Below are 16,117 nucleotides of genomic sequence, written 5' to 3' on the forward strand. Positions count from 1 at the left end.
CCAAAAACGGCTATGAGTGTTAAACAGCAAAAATTCACAGCTATTTACTTTTCTGATGCCTCTACTGCAGATGCTAAAGTTTTGGCAAGAGTAGTGGCACCTTCTGATGGGCAGTGCACATCATAGCACACACATATAATAATAATAATATAATAATAATTTATTATTTATACCCCGCCCATCTGGCTGGGTTTCCCCAGCCACTCTGGGCGGCTTCCAACTGAATATTAAAAACAGTACAGCATCAAACATTAAAAACTTCCCTAAAGAGGGCTGCCTTCAGATGACTTTTAAAAGTAAAATAGTTGTTTATTGCTTTGACATCTGCTGGGAGGGCGTTCCACAGGGCAGGAGCCACTACCGAGAAGGCCCTCTGCCTGGTTCCCTGTAACCTTACTTCTCGCAATGAGGGAACCGCCAGAAGGCCCTCGGCGCTGGATCTCAGTGTCCGGGCTGAACGATGGGGGTGGAGACGCTCCTTCAGGTATACTGGACCGAGGCCGTTTAGGGCTTATGTTTTTGCCTTTCCATTTAAAACAATTACACATGCACACTATTGAAATAAATATATATATTGTGCTTTATCAGTAGTGCACTTTCACACCAGCTAAATGAATTATTAGACTGCACTTTAATGGTGCTCAGCATGCACAGCCCATCACTAACTAAAACAAACAGCAGGCCTGCCAGACCAGGCATGGATCACTGTCTGCATTGGCTCAGGGTTGGAACCCATGCCCAGTGCAGGCTTACAAGCGAGATTTGTTTGTTAGCTGCCCCTACAGATTACTGTATGTCAGGCCACTGCACTGATGCCAATGATCTGTGCTCTGGAGGAAGGAAGGAAGGAATGGGTAGGCTGCTTCAGTGATGTGAATAACAACTTCTCGTGTCTATCCTGGGGGTCGTTCCTATGTCTACAGTTTTGGATTATGGAAATGATCAGCAGCACATTTCATCACCAGGTTGCAGCTGTTTCAGATACTAATTTGGTGACTATCATGCATCCTAACTTTCTAGACAGTTATACACTTGTCTGTATATGTGCTAGGATTTTCCTACAGCATTTGCACATTTGTGCATGCGTGTCAGTATAATCTCTACGCCAGGCATAGGCAAACTCGGCCCTCCAGATGTTTTGGGACTACAACTCCCATCATCCCTCACCACTACTCCTGTTAGCTAGGGGTGATGGAGTTGTAGTCCCAAAACATCTGGAGGGCCGAGTTTGCCTATGCCTGCTCTACGCTGTGTGCTTCTGAATAAAAGTAAATAAATAAATAAAATAAAATAAAAGTATTCATGAATGTACTGGGGTGGGTGGGGAATGGGGAGATCTTGGCTCTCGTCTATTATGCTTGGCCTTCTTGGAACACCATTAAATTTGCATGGTGTTTTCCTCAAATGTCTCCTTACTCTTTTGTTCAGCTCAGGCCACTGCTGACCAAAGTGACTCCAAGGCTAGGCAGAGTGGTGGGTTGTAGTTGGGTTCTGCCAGTCTTGCTGTATCTAAGGAGCTGTCAGTCAAAGACCAGTTTCAGGCTGTAACCTGCTGCTGCCGAGAGGGGCCAGCACCAGGGATTCATTCTAACCTGAGGCGATACCTTAAAGCACAGTATGAATTAAAACACCATCAATATGCACGCAAAGTCAGTGATACGACTGAAAAAATGCATCATTAAAGTATTATTAGGGCTCATCTTCCTTTTACGTTTTTCAACTTGCTTTTTATGCACTAATAGTTCATTGAATTTTTAACGTTAGAAATGTTTGCCTCTCACTGGATAGTGACAGAACAAATAAAACCCTCTTGATCCGGTAAGGCAGAAATCTTAGGCACTTTATTAAGGAGCAAAGTCCCATTGAACGTAGAGGAATTTAAGCTCAGTAGCCCTCAATGGTTTTTGACATAATGAAGCAATGGGTTTTGTTTGTCCAGCTTCCTGACATAATTGGTATTCAGAGATAATAGGCTTGCAATGATTCTCTTCAGTTTTGTCTGAGAATCTAAAGGAAGTAATTCTGAGTTCTTGTTTTGGATACATCTGGAATATAGCGTAAGGCAGCATTCACATCAGTTTTCCCAACGTTTCCTTAATTTAATTTCCACATTATTAACCGCTCTATTCTGCCTTGGTCAGTCCACACCTGGAATACTATATCCGGTCTGGACACCACAGTTTAAGGAGGATGTTGACAATCTGGAATGTGTGCAGAAGAGGGCAACCAAGATGATCAAGGGTCTGGAAACCAAGCCTTATGAGGAGTGGTTGAGGGAGCTGGGTATGTTTAGCCTGGGAAAGAGGAGACGGAGAGGAGATATGAAAGCCATCTTCAAATATCTCAAGAGCTGTCACATGGAAGGGAGAATAAGCTTGTTTTGTCCTGCGCCGGAGGGTAGGACTCGAACCAATGGCTTTAAGTTGCAAGAAAGAATATTCCAACTAAACTTCAAGAAAATCTTTCTGACAATAAGAGCTGTTTGACAGCGGAATGGTTTCCCTTGGGAGGTTATGGACTCTCCTTCCTTGAAGGTTTTAAATCAGATGGCCATCTGTTATGGATGCTTTAAGCTGAGATTTCTGCAGACTAGGTTGGACTAGATGACACTTGTGGTCCCTTCCAATTCTATGATTCTATGATTGTATATTTGAGCTTTCATATTACATAAAAGGCACTTCCAGAAATATAGTGTAATATAGCACAGGTTTACTGCTCATTTCCGTGTTATTCGAAAATGGAATTTTGTTTAAAGCAAATAACATGGAAATGAGTGCTAAATTTGCAATATATTCCACTATATTTCTGGAAGTGGCTTTTACTTCACGTGAAAGCTCAAATATGAGGTGGAAATTAACAGCTAGGGAAACATCGGGAAAATGGAATAAACTGATGTGTAAATGCAGCCTTTGTGTAAATATGTTAAGGATTGCAGCCTCAATTTGTTAACTAACTCCAGCCCACAATGTTTACTGCCCCAATTTTTAGCTGTAGCCATCTTTGAGCAAGTGGAGGAGGGGAAGGACATAAAAACTTAGGAAAGACATATTTGATTGGTATCTCTAGACAATATTGTTTTTCAGACAGTTTATGAAATGTATCTCAGACTGATTTATTTTTTAAAAAAGAGGTAGAAACTAAAGCTGAGGGATAAATACTGGTGACTCTTCTCTATGTTTGAGCGTGGGGCATGTCTTATTTAAAGAGAGAAGCAAGAAAGAAAAGTGAGATAGAGACTATCTGAGCGAAAGATACTGAAGTACAATCCCGGTGTGAATAATTGAAGTGGAATCTGGAATGCACACCACATTATCAGGGACTTCTTGAGACTGCATCTGATCGGAAGAGCTGACTGTTACCTGAGAGGTAATGGAGAAGTTGTTGGCCTCAAGCTTTGTAGTCTCAGCCTGTTGTGGAACAGTGACACCAGGGATTGAGCAGCAGGCGGAGGGAGGAAATCCTTCAGGAGGCACCTCAACTCACTGCACAAAGTGCGTCGGATTTGAAAACCAGGCACCAGTCCAAAGTCTAAACACAGCCTCACAAAGCAATTGTTCAGCGATGCCAGGGGCAGCCAAGAGCTGGCCTCTGAGGAAAGAGTGCCAGGATTTCGACGGCAGAGATGCCAAAGGAGATGACAGACTCAAGTAATCACTTCTCACTCACTTTTGCTACTGAACACCCTTCCAGCAGAAGCTGCTGAGAGGCTGTTTGCACACCTCCTGACTGCTTTTTGAAAGGTAATGTTCTTATAACTGAACCTACACAATACATTCTCGACCACAGAACCGTCACACATCTCTTAGGTCCAGTTTACATGTGGGCCCAACACAGTTTTTCACATGCGCTGAGGCATGGGAGTGAACTTTGAGCTCACAACGAATAGAACCGGCAGTATGAACTGAGGCCTGTATACACAACTGACGGCAAGTGAGCTCTGTTCATACAATTCATCCAGCCTTTCTTATTTATTTTGCAGTGGACAGCAAACTGCAGTCAATTCATGCAGGTATCTATGTGCACAGGAAGGTCCCAGTTCACATTAAAGGGTTTTTTTTACATATATGGAGGACATAGAGGTCCAAACACTTCCAAAGCTTTTATTTTTAGTACATGAAAGATGGTGCTTATGGACACATGCAGATGATTACTCACTAACTCTTCAAAAAGAAAGAGCAAGGCACTTGAAGCTGCCTTAAGTTATACTGAGGTAGTTCATGGGCATACCTAGCTCAGTGCTGTAAACTCTGACTGATAAATGCTTGCCAATGATTTATGAATTTATTTATTAAATATATAAACCCCCCGTTATCCAAGGATCAAAAGGCCGTTTACAATGCTAAAACATAAAAAATAATCTTCTTTGGCAATCACTCAAAGATGGTCTTCCATAAACATGGATTTAAAAGTGAGTCCATAAGTGACTGTGGAGACCAATTCTGGATCCACTCATCCTTCCACAGTAGGGACATAGGTTTCTGGACAGGAGTTGATCATGGTGAGGATCTGCCAGACGTGCCTTCCTCTTAGCTCGTTTCTCCCTTTCGTCCTGACTTTGTGCTTCTTCAAAGTCCATGATGCCTTTGGTAGAGGCCAGTATTTCCCAATTATCAGTGCTTATACTTTAAACCTCTTTTGTTGTCCATTGGTATTTCGCTTTCCATTCTTAAGTTGGGAATAGAGTAGTTGCTTTGGAAGACGATAATCATGACCAGTCCAACAAAGTTGAGTGGGAAGTTTTAATCTATGTAGCTTTTTTAAAAACAGAATTAAGATATTTTTTAAAAATTCTGGTTTTAAAGTATTATGTGTTTGTTTACAATATTGTAAGTCGTTTTGAATTGCTGTGGCAAAAAAGCAACCAATAAATTTAATGAACTAATGACATGGAAGTGCTTTCACAAAACAATCCTCACAGATGCATTCTGAAGGTGTGTGGTTGTGCAGTGGCCTGTAAGCTTCAATGTCTGAGACTGAATGCAAAGGAGAGTATGCATGTTTATACAAAAAAAATTCCTTCCAGTAGCACCTTAAAGACCAACTAAGTTAGTTCTTGGTATGAGCTTTCGTGTGCATGCACACTTCTTCAGATACACAGTGTATCTGAAGAAGTGTGCATGCACACGAAAGCTCATACCAAGAACTAACTTAGTTGGTCTTTAAGGTGCTACTGGAAGGAATTTTTTTTGTTTTGACTATGGCAGACCAACACGGCTACCCATCTGTAACTATGCATGTTTATGTTATCGTAAATGGTTAATGTTTGGTTTCCTTGGAGGACAACTAAGGAAGGAAAAATAAATGTACTTCTGTGACAATGTAGATCCATTTACTTTCCCAAGATATTTAAAGACGATGAGCGTGAATAGTGGGCAGTCACCAGATCTTACGAGACAGGGATCAGTGTAGCTAGAAATGTCAATCAAAAGATGATAGCTGATATTTCAGCATCTGTACTACACTGTTGTGTAAGGAGTAGATGGTTTATTCAGTGGCTTCTCAATGACAAATGTCAGTTGTAAACCTTTCTACGGTGCATATCACAGTCGTATCTGAGCTCTATCTCAGCTGTCTGGAAGTCAGTAACAGAAAACGGCCATTTGATCCTGGCATTTTTAAAACTCTAATCTCATCTATCTATCACATGCTCTGCTGAGTGGTACCTGACCACCTTAACAGAAATTACACAAAGTCAGCAACCTTCCTGGAAGAAGCATTGTGTGTTAAAGTATTATTTACCCCAGTAAATAATGTCACCCTAATTATAATTAGAATAGCGTCTGCTGCATTGAAAGAAATTGAGACCCAGGTGGATATCTTTTGGTCATCCATATGCAACCCTAGTCACGCAGAATCTAGTGCACAATGTAACAAGGGTGTGTTTATCGGATCTATAGTGTGCCCATACCACTAGTAATATGTAACTGTGAAAACATACTGGTGTGGTTATAACTGATAGTATTCAGTTGCTGAGGCAGCAGGTGTTATTTACATTGCCGGCATATCATCAATGTAATTAACTCCCTGCTGCTCACAGATATGCATCTCATCTTCATGTTGAATAGAGATCAATTGAGGTGGGGGCGGGTGGCGGTTTCCTCCCAGCCTCTAGTGAATACTGGATGCTAGCCAAAATAGCCAATATGCTCCTTTTATATTAGTTTATTTTATTTTAAAAAATTATAAACAACACACCTTCAAAAAGACTGCTATGGCATACAAAATAAATAAATAAATAAATAAATAAATAAATAAATAAATAAATACAAAGTACAAAGTTAAAGGGGGGATGGGAACACCACATTAAATCTATTTGTAAAACCAGCACGAACAATATCCAGTTATGCTGCCCTGGAAAAGCCTGGTTGAATAAAGAAGGTATTTAGTAGATGCCTAAAAATGAATTGTTGGCACCATCCTAATTTCCAGGGTAGCTGTTCCAGAGTATTCATTCTGTGCGTAGAACATGTAGAAAGGAAATCTCCAGTGGAGGAGGAGTTAACATTAGCCCCACTGCTTAGGGGGTCTGTGTCTCAAACTGTGGTTGTCTATAATGGACCATCTCCATGTTCAACATGGAAAATAAAAATTTTATGCTACTGGGGTTTTATTATTGTAGCCATCTTGAAGCTATGATAAAGCAAGATATAAATCCAATGAACAAAGAACATTACTTCCTTCATTGAGGAACTCCAGGCTTCCATGGAATACAGTTTGAACAAAAAATATATACAGTGGTACCTTGGGTTAAGTACTTAATTTCTTCCAGAGGTCTGTTCTTAACCTGAAGCTGTGCTTAACCTGAAGCACCACTTTAGCTAATGGGGCCTCCTGCTGCTGCCACACCACCGGAGCACGATTTCTGTTCTCATCCTGAAGCAAAGTTCTTAACCTGAAGCACTATTTCTGGGTTAGCAGAGTCTGTAACCTGAAGCATATGTAACCTGAAGCGTATGTAACCTGAGGTACCACTGTATACGGTACAGAGATAACTGTATGTGGCTGCTCCCTAGTCCTTCCTTTGAAAACACAGCAAGTCAGAGCATTTTCCAGATGTTGAGGTCATTTCCCTAGCATTTGGTGATTAAAGTTTAGGACAGACTGGTTTACAAATGTAACCCTATACTTCAGGTGTAGCCAAAGTGATGTCTTCCATATGCTGTTGGACTATAACTCCCATCAGCCCAAGCCAGCATGGCCAGCGATCAAGGATGATGGGAGTTGTAGTCCAACAACATCTGGAGGGGAGCACATTGGCTATCCCTGCTATACAGGTATACTCAAATGTAACTCCCAATGCATTCAGTAGGGCTTACTAGCAGGTAAATAAGTGCAACCAAATCCTAACTATGTTTATTTGGGATTTAGAGTGCAATCCTTAAGTGTTTATCCTTGCAGATTTCATTGAAGCTGGCAGGGCAATCCTATTCATGAGTAGTCAGAAATAAGTCCCACTGAGTTCAATTGGACTTACTCCAAGGTAAGCAGGGTTGGGGCCTTAAATTCAGATAAGTATGTTGAAGATTGCAGTGCTGCAAAGAAAGAAAGGGAACCAGGCAGAGGGCCTTCTTGGTAGTGGTGTCTGCCCTGCCCATAAGATGCCAAGGAGATAAACAGCTATATGACATTCAGAAGACATCTGAAGGCAGTCCTGTATAAGGGAGTTTTTAATGTTTGATGTTTTACTGCGTTTTTATATTCTGTAGGAAACAACCCAGAGTGGCTAGGGCAACCCAGTTAGATGGGTGGGGAATGATAATAATAATACAGTGGCTATAACTTTCAATGAAGAAATAAATACTTAAAAATACCTTAACAACTCATGCAACCCTCTGAAAGATTTAGAGGCCCTCATATACAACAGGGAACAGGGTGCTCAGCACTACCATTTTTGAGCAGGCTTGTTAAAATATTCCCATTCCTGAATAAGATTTGGATCCTAGCTGCTTGAAGCGTTTTTCTCCCTTGTAGCACCCGTTTCCTCTGCTTCCAATGCAGGGATCCACATCCAGAAGCCTGTTGCCATTGATAGATCACCCTTGCTGGCATGGAGTGGAAGTCTTAGTCTTGATGGCCAATGCCAGACTAGTAAAACACCACTTGCTTGATCATCTGATTTGTACTTGCGAGTCAGAATTGCCTTCAAGCGATCAGGGAATATTATTAACATCGTCCTGTGCTTGGATGTGGGTTCTTTGGGTATGCTAAGCTTTCTCTATGAACAGACACTCTGTTCTTATGCCTTTTGGCACCTTGTCCTTATATTGATTTCTGCAATTTCTGAACTCGCCTGTAGGTTAGTTTCAACCTGCCTGCCTCCAATGCCAAATGAAGAATAAACATTTTTAGAACTCGCATGCCCATTTTGTGGGAGAACGCCTGCCACTTTTGGATCTTGATGATATAGGCTTGAGTTAATATACCAGCGTACGGCCAGCTAAGAGGCCTGGAGCCAACACTACATTATCTCAAGTCACACTAAGCTAACAGTGCCTGCAATTAACAGGGGATCATGTGCCTAAGTCATATAAATAAATGAAAGGGACAGAGTCATCCTTCAGAGGCTTGTCACCTTTTAGGCACTCATGCATACCTTAAACACACCAGGCCAACACAACAGCCTGAGAACAAAATGAGCAATTAATTAAACAAATGCACAGTAACAGAGTAACTATCTGAAGAGTGGGAAAGCTTCCCAGAGCTGTATCGCCTAACTAGGGCCACGGTTCAAAAGAGAAAATAGGGATAGATAATAGCGACTCCCAGGGAATTTAGGAAAAGCCAGTGTGAATGTGTGCCCATCATAAACAAGGTGAATTCTAATTATTTGGATTCTATTTAAGTTTGTTTCTGTGGGTGGTACCGGGTAAGGTGTGTGTGTGTGCATGCATGCATACATACATACATACAGGTTGTTATCATCATACTTCATTATTTCTGCAACATGTAATGTGCAGGTTGTTACAGTTTTCTGATATCACAAGCACCATTCTGTAACAATATTAGCTCCTAATTGCGGCTTTTGGTGACGATGTACTGCTTATGATAAGCTCTGTGGCTTGTATTATGTGGATAGTCAATTGGATGAGATGTTAAGCACTTAATGAATCAGGCAGTTAATACAACAAGCCCTCTAATCTGTGAATTTTATGTCATTGTTACTGCTTTGAGTTGCAGCCATGTGAAATCCAAACTGTGAAATCTCAATGATTTCAGATAAGGCATATGAATGTTGCAAACCCAATGATGCTTGGTACTCTTTAAAAATTTCCAGTTCCTGTACAGTACTTTCTAATTAAAGGTTTGAGGTGAGGCTGTTCCTAGTTATCATTACCAAACTGCAGAATATTTGTTACAAGTGAAAACAATGAAATAATGAAACGCCTGGTCATTTTGAATGGCTTCCTAAAGAACAACTATCAGCTCTACACCATTCCCTTGTAATACATCCTTCACTGACAATTTTTTTGTTAGCAGTTTAAGGAAAAGACTTACAACACCTTAATCCAGACTTTGCCAACTTGGAGACCTCCTGATGTTTTGGACTACAATGCCTATTAGCCTCTACCTGCTGAAGTACTTTTTGAATTTCAGCAGTATTCCACAATTAGTAAAGTAAAGGTACCCCTGCCCGACTCTAGGGTTGTGCGCTCATCTCACTTAAGAGGCCGGGGGCCAGCGCTGTCCGGAGACACTTCCGGGTCACGTGGCCAGCGTGACGAAGCTGCTCTGGCGAGCCAGCACCAGCACAGCACACGGAAACGCCGTTTACCTTCCCGCTATAAAGCGGTACCTATTTATCTACTTGCACTTAAGAGTGCTTTCAAACTGCTAGGTGGGCAGGAGCTGGGACCGAAAGACGGGAGCTCACCCCGCCGCGGGGATTCAAACTGCCGACCATGCGATCGGCAAGCCCTAGGCACTGAGGTTTTACCCACAGCGCCACCCGCGTCCCACATTCCACAATTACTTCAGCGTTAAAGGGTAGAAAAGAAAATAAACTTTAAAAACCTGGAAAAACAACAACACAGTGATAAAAATAGTAGTGAGCAGAAAAAACAGAATGGCAATTTTCCCTTTTAAAACAACAATGCAGTTTCTAAAATTTATGCAACCATCCTATTTTATTTAAACGCTATTGTACAAATATTTTAATAATAAGAAATGTATCAGTAATAATATTAAAAGATTAACTAAAATATGCAGCTGCTATGGTGCTGACTGGAAAGGTAACAGTGAAGGTGATAGACTCACTTGCCCAGTATGTCACTACACACATCTTGAAAAAGCCAAAAAAACAATAAAAAGGGTCATCCACACCTATGAAGGTTGTGCTACTGCCATTCTTTTAAAAGAAAATAAGATTTTCAACAGTCTGTAAAAGATGGAAGCAGCGGGACGGGGGCGAGGAACACAGGAATGCAGCAACTGGATGATGTCGTGTAGATGTCTTGTATCATAGAAACACAGATTTGTAGAGTTGGAGGGGATCCTGAGGATGAAGAAGAAGAGAAGAAGAGGAGTTTGGACTTGATATCCCGCCTTTCACTCCCCTTAAGGAGTCTCAAACTGGTTAACAATCTCCTTTCCCTTTCTCCCCCACAACAAACACTCTGTGAGGTGAGTGGGGCTGGCTGAGAGACTTCAGAGAAGTGTGACTGGCCCAAGGTCACCCAGCAGCTGCATGTGGAGGAGCGGGGAAGCGAACCCGGTTCACCAGATTACAAGTCCACCGCTCTTAACCACTATACCACTACACCACGCTGGATCATCTAGTCCAAATCTCTGTGATGCAGGAATCCTGCCCACAGCCACCCCTGGGTGGGCTCAAACCACCAATCTTCTTGTTAACAGCTAGACAAACTGACCCACTGCAGTGAATGAATGAAGTGTGACTCGTGTAAAAACATAATTCCACTTAGTTCAAGATGATAATGAGGTTCAAGGGAGCCATGCCAGGCTTTCAGGAGGATGTGCAAGACAGTTCATCTGATGGGGCTGAGGCACAGCACTAGCCTCCCAGCAGCAGTGTTGCTGCTGTTTATCAGGCGGAGGAGGAGGCAGTGTGGTTGAGGCTGAGTAGGTACTAGCCTACCTGCATGACCCCAACCTCACCACTACTTCAACCTTACCCTCCCAGTAAACAGCAGTGATACTGCTGTTGGGACACTGCTGCTGCTGCTTCTGCACCCCACTGGATGAGCCACTCCAGTGTGGCTATTGCACAAGCAGCTGCAGAGCTGCTTCAGGGCAGAATGATGATGAGACTGGGGGCTATGTAAACTCACCAGCAGAGCCAATCTGGCACTACTGCCAATGTGCCCACATTGACAGCCAATCTGGTGCTATTGCTGGTGTGCCTGCACAACTCTGTTCTTACTGCTGTCATAACCCCACCTCCACAGCATCCAGGTAAGCTGCAGCAATGCCAGTTTTGGGATGGCAGCTCTGCAGCGCCGTACCATTGGTTCCTGGCTTACTGCGTGTCCTTTAGCAGTCATTCTCACTTAACCTAGCCCACCTTGCAAGATAAAATGTGTGTGTGGGGGGGGGGGAAAGAACCATGTTTGAATTCCTTGGAGGCAGGGTGGGATATAAATGAAATTAATAAATACAATTAAAACAAAAAACAAAAATAAGTACATGTGCAATGTAACGTGGAATGTGGGGCAATTGTTCCCTGCCTAAATAGTGCCTCTGATATGTTTCTACACACTGCTTTTACTTTTGATCAAGAGGGCAGGACAAGTTTTTTAGTCAAACAATTTGCTTCAAGTCATGATACATAGTACCAATGGTTGTGGATAGTTAATTGAGGAAGTCTTTCTCCTATTTGAAGCAAGTTTTGAAGACATCTAGCCTAGTAGAATAAATGCGCAGGTTTTAATTTCAAAAATATGAATCCTGTATCTGATTTCATCTTCCTCTGCTAGAAGGGATACCAACCCGCACTAGTGTAACGCCATTTCACATGGTGTCAGGTGAAGAGGTATCTGTTGCTTTATGAAACTCACCAAGTGCTCCTGGGTTAATAATTATTTCCTACCAATAGCCATACGGACAGGCCCCTTATTCTGGACTGGCCCTGTTTATATTCACAAGAGATATTCCACAGGGTGAACATTGTACAGTTTTGAACGCTTGTCTTAGGAAAGAGGAAATGTTTGCAGCTGGATTGTGACAAGAAATGTTTAGTCGGTGTGTCTGTGTGTGTGTGTATGTATATATATATATATATATATATATGTGTGTGTGTGTGTGTGTGTGTGTGTATATATATATATATATATATATATATATATATATATATATATATTTGCTTTCGTAGATTTTCACGGGTATAGGTATGCAGGTTTTGGTGTCCTCGGGTGTCTTCCCGTGTAAAAGTTGGGGTGTCTAGGCGACGTTTCGACGAGGTCTCACTCGTCATCTTCAGGCTGGTGCTTTCGGCTTCTTGTTACTGGAACAGAGCAGGATCTCAGTGTTTGAGTTCCTATAAATACTGTTGAGGGGTGTGGTGTATAGCCTCCAATGTTCTGGGCCGAGAGGAAGTTCCCAGGCTAGTGTGCCTTTTCTTCTTTTGTTCCTTAGTTGCTTGAGGGATATCTTGAGTGATTTCTTGAGTGATATCCTGAGTACCACTTAGGTGGGTCATTAGGTGTGGATTAGTTGCTAAAGCCTTTGTGTCTTGACCTCTTGAACTTTGTGAAGAGTTTTTCTGAGAAGATGGCTGTAGTTGTGCTCTGGCTTGGCTTCTCAGAAAAACTCTTCACAAAGTTCAAGAGGTCAAGACACAAAGGCTTTAGCAACTAATCCACACCTAATGACCCACCTAAGTGGTACTCAGGATATCACTCAAGAAATCACTCAAGATATCCCTCAAGCAACTAAGGAACAAAAGAAGAAAAGGCACACTAGCCTGGGAACTTCCTCTCGGCCCAGAACATTGGAGGCTATACACCACACCCCTCAACAGTATTTATAGGAACTCAAACACTGAGATCCTGCTCTGTTCCAGTAACAAGAAGCCGAAAGCACCAGCCTGAAGATGACGAGTGAGACCTCGTCGAAACGTCGCCTAGACACCCCAACTTTTACACGGGAAGACACCCGAGGACACCAAAACCTATATATATATATATATATATATATATATATATATATATCCTATCCTAATAGCAGCACCTAGCGGCCAGAAATGCAAAGAAACAAACTACAGTGAAAATGTCTTGCTCCACATAACTATACTTTCAAAGCACATTTGAAGTACATTCCCTGCTCAAACTGCCCAGAATTCGTTAAGAGGAAAATGTGCTTCCAATGATATATATATAGATAGAAAGGCTAGGCATCATCATTCAAGGGGAGATATATAATGAGATTGACTTCCTGCTTCCAATACACTGCAACCTCGGGTTGCAAACGTGATCCGTGCCGGAGGCACATTCGCAACTCGCAGCATTCGCAACCCGCAGCATTCGCAACCTGCAGCACTGTGACTGCGCATGCGAGGGTCGCGATTCGGCGCTTCTGTGTATGCACAAAGCGTGATTTAGCATTTCTGCGCGTGCGCCGAAACCCAGAAGTAACCTGTTCCAGTACTTCCAGGTTCGGCGTGGTGCACAACCCGAAATCACATAACCTGAAGCGTCTGTAACCCGAGGTACCACTGTAATCAGCTCTTACTTCTGTATGCTCCCCTCCTCTGCACCACCCAATGTGATTATCTTCCCAAATGACATTCCTTAAGAAAAGGTTTAAAGGGTCAGGTAGTTAGTTACAGGACTGGAAAAGTTAGTGGGAAATGCTCAACAACTTTGCTCCCACTTTTTGAAATATGGCAACCCTAATCATAGCTGGCAGCCCAGTATATTTGTATTTTAACAACTGATATGGTCAAAACACCTTAAACCAGAGGTTAGCAAGGTTTACCTCGCCTGGGCCGGTTCACTCCAGCAGAGATCCCTCCGTGGGCCAGATTGTGCGTGCACGTGAATGAGCACACCTGCGATTTCCAGCGTCTACATCTGCGCAAAGGCGATTTCTGGTGTCTGCGCAGACGCAATTTCTGGTGCCGCGGAAGCGAGTCACCACGCTGCATTGCACTAGTTTAAGCGCAGCGCGCGGGGACTCACCGAGCAGGTGGCTTGGTTCAGGGGTGGCTCAGGGGTCGGTTAAACGACCCCCGTGGGCAGTTTGTGGCCCACGGGCCTTAGGTTGCCTACTCCTGCCTTAACCCATGCCTCTGTTTCCTATATTATTTCCCTTTTTATTTTATTTTTTGCATGTTGCTTAAATTGTATTGTTCAAAAACAGTAACAAAAACCTTTTAAAATAAAATAAAACAAAGAACTAAAGTTACAGCTGAGCCAAGCAAAGGTTGCATTCTTCCCCACCCCATCAATTGCAGTATTCACTGCAATTTACTCCCAATATATACTGCTAAAACGTGACTCCTTTTCTTCGGGATTGAATTAGACCATATGCGTGAGCAGTAGGAAATGAAGTGTGGAGCCAGGAAATCGTTCTGCTGTACCCAGAAATGCTTTTGTCATTTGAAAGTCTGCCCAAAGAACTACTCTTCTGTTTGGCACAGCTCCCTAGCTCCTGCCTTAGCTTAATTCACTGAAAGAATCACATACTGCAGGTGTGTGGGGCAAGGGGAGTGGTCCTTTTATCCTTCAGGCATTGCTGAAGGCCACTCCCATCAGTCCCAGCAAGAATAGCCAGTGGCAAAGGCCAGGGATGATACGAGTTGAGCAACACCTGGAAAGCCACTGTCTCTCCCCACCCGACATATTTCACCCCTGGCAACACTAGGAGCAAAAAGCAAGATCGCATGTGTGCATACATATGTGCAAATCTGGCGCTCCAGTGTCCCCATGCATGAACACGAGGCACAGTGCCAGATTTCTGTATAAGCTAAACAAGCTGTAGCTTAGGGCCCCACTCTCTTGGGGGGCCCAAAAAAATTTAAAAGGAAAAAAAACCTGGATGTACATTTCCAAAATATAAGATAAAAAACAAATAAAATAAAACCTATGTACAGCAACAGTATTTTGTGTTGTATAGGCTCCTATGATGTAAGTAATGGTAGCATGCTCCCTAAAATATGCTCATTTCTATATATTGGGTGCCTACATTCTGCATGTGCACATGGCTTTAGACACCTATTAGGTCCATAAATAACAAATAATAAATAACAAGGCCAGTGGAAGTGATGATATTCCAGCTGAATTATTTAAAATTTTAAAAGATGATGCTGTTAAGGTGCTACACTCAATATGCCAGCAAATTTGGAAAACTCAGCAGTGGCCAGAAGATTGGAGAAGATCAGTCTACATCCCAATCCCAAAGAATATGGTCTGAAGCTCAACATCAAAAAAACGAAGATCATGGCCACTGGTCCCATCACCTCCTGGCAAATAGAAGGGGAAGAAATGGAGGCAGTGAGAGATTTTATTTTCTTGGGCTCCATGATCACTGCAGATGGTGACAGCAGTCACGAAATTAAAAGACGCCTGCTCCTTGGGAGAAAGGCGATGGCAAATCTAGACAACATCTTAAAAAGTAGAGACATCACCTTACCAACAAAGGTCCGTATAGTTAAAGCCATGGTTTTCCCAGTAGTGATGTATGGAGGTGAGAGCTGGACCATAAAGAGGGCTGATCGCCGAAGAATTGATGCTTTTGAATTATGGTGCTGGAGGAGACTCTTGAGAGTCCCATGGACTGCAGGAAGATCAAACGCATCCATTCTTAAGGAAATCAGACCTGAGTGCTCACTGGAAGGACAGATCCTGAAGTTGAGGCTCCAATACTTTGGCCACCTCATGAGAAGAGAAGACTCCCTGGGAAAGACCTTGATGTTGGGAAAGATGGAGGGCACAAGGAGAAGGGGACGACAGAGGATGAGATGGTTGGATAGTGTTCTCGAAGCTACAAACATGAGCCTGACCAAACTGCGGGAGGCAGTGGAAGACAGAAGTGCCTGGCGTGCTCTGGTCCATGGGGTCACGAAGAGTCGGACACGAATAAACGACTAAACAACAACAACAGGTCCATAAATTACCATATAGCATATATTCAACACAAAAATGGTGACAATTTGATGTTG

Source organism: Podarcis muralis, chromosome 1 (genome assembly GCF_964188315.1).
Source record: "Podarcis muralis chromosome 1, rPodMur119.hap1.1, whole genome shotgun sequence".
Lineage (NCBI taxonomy): Eukaryota > Metazoa > Chordata > Lepidosauria > Squamata > Lacertidae > Podarcis > Podarcis muralis.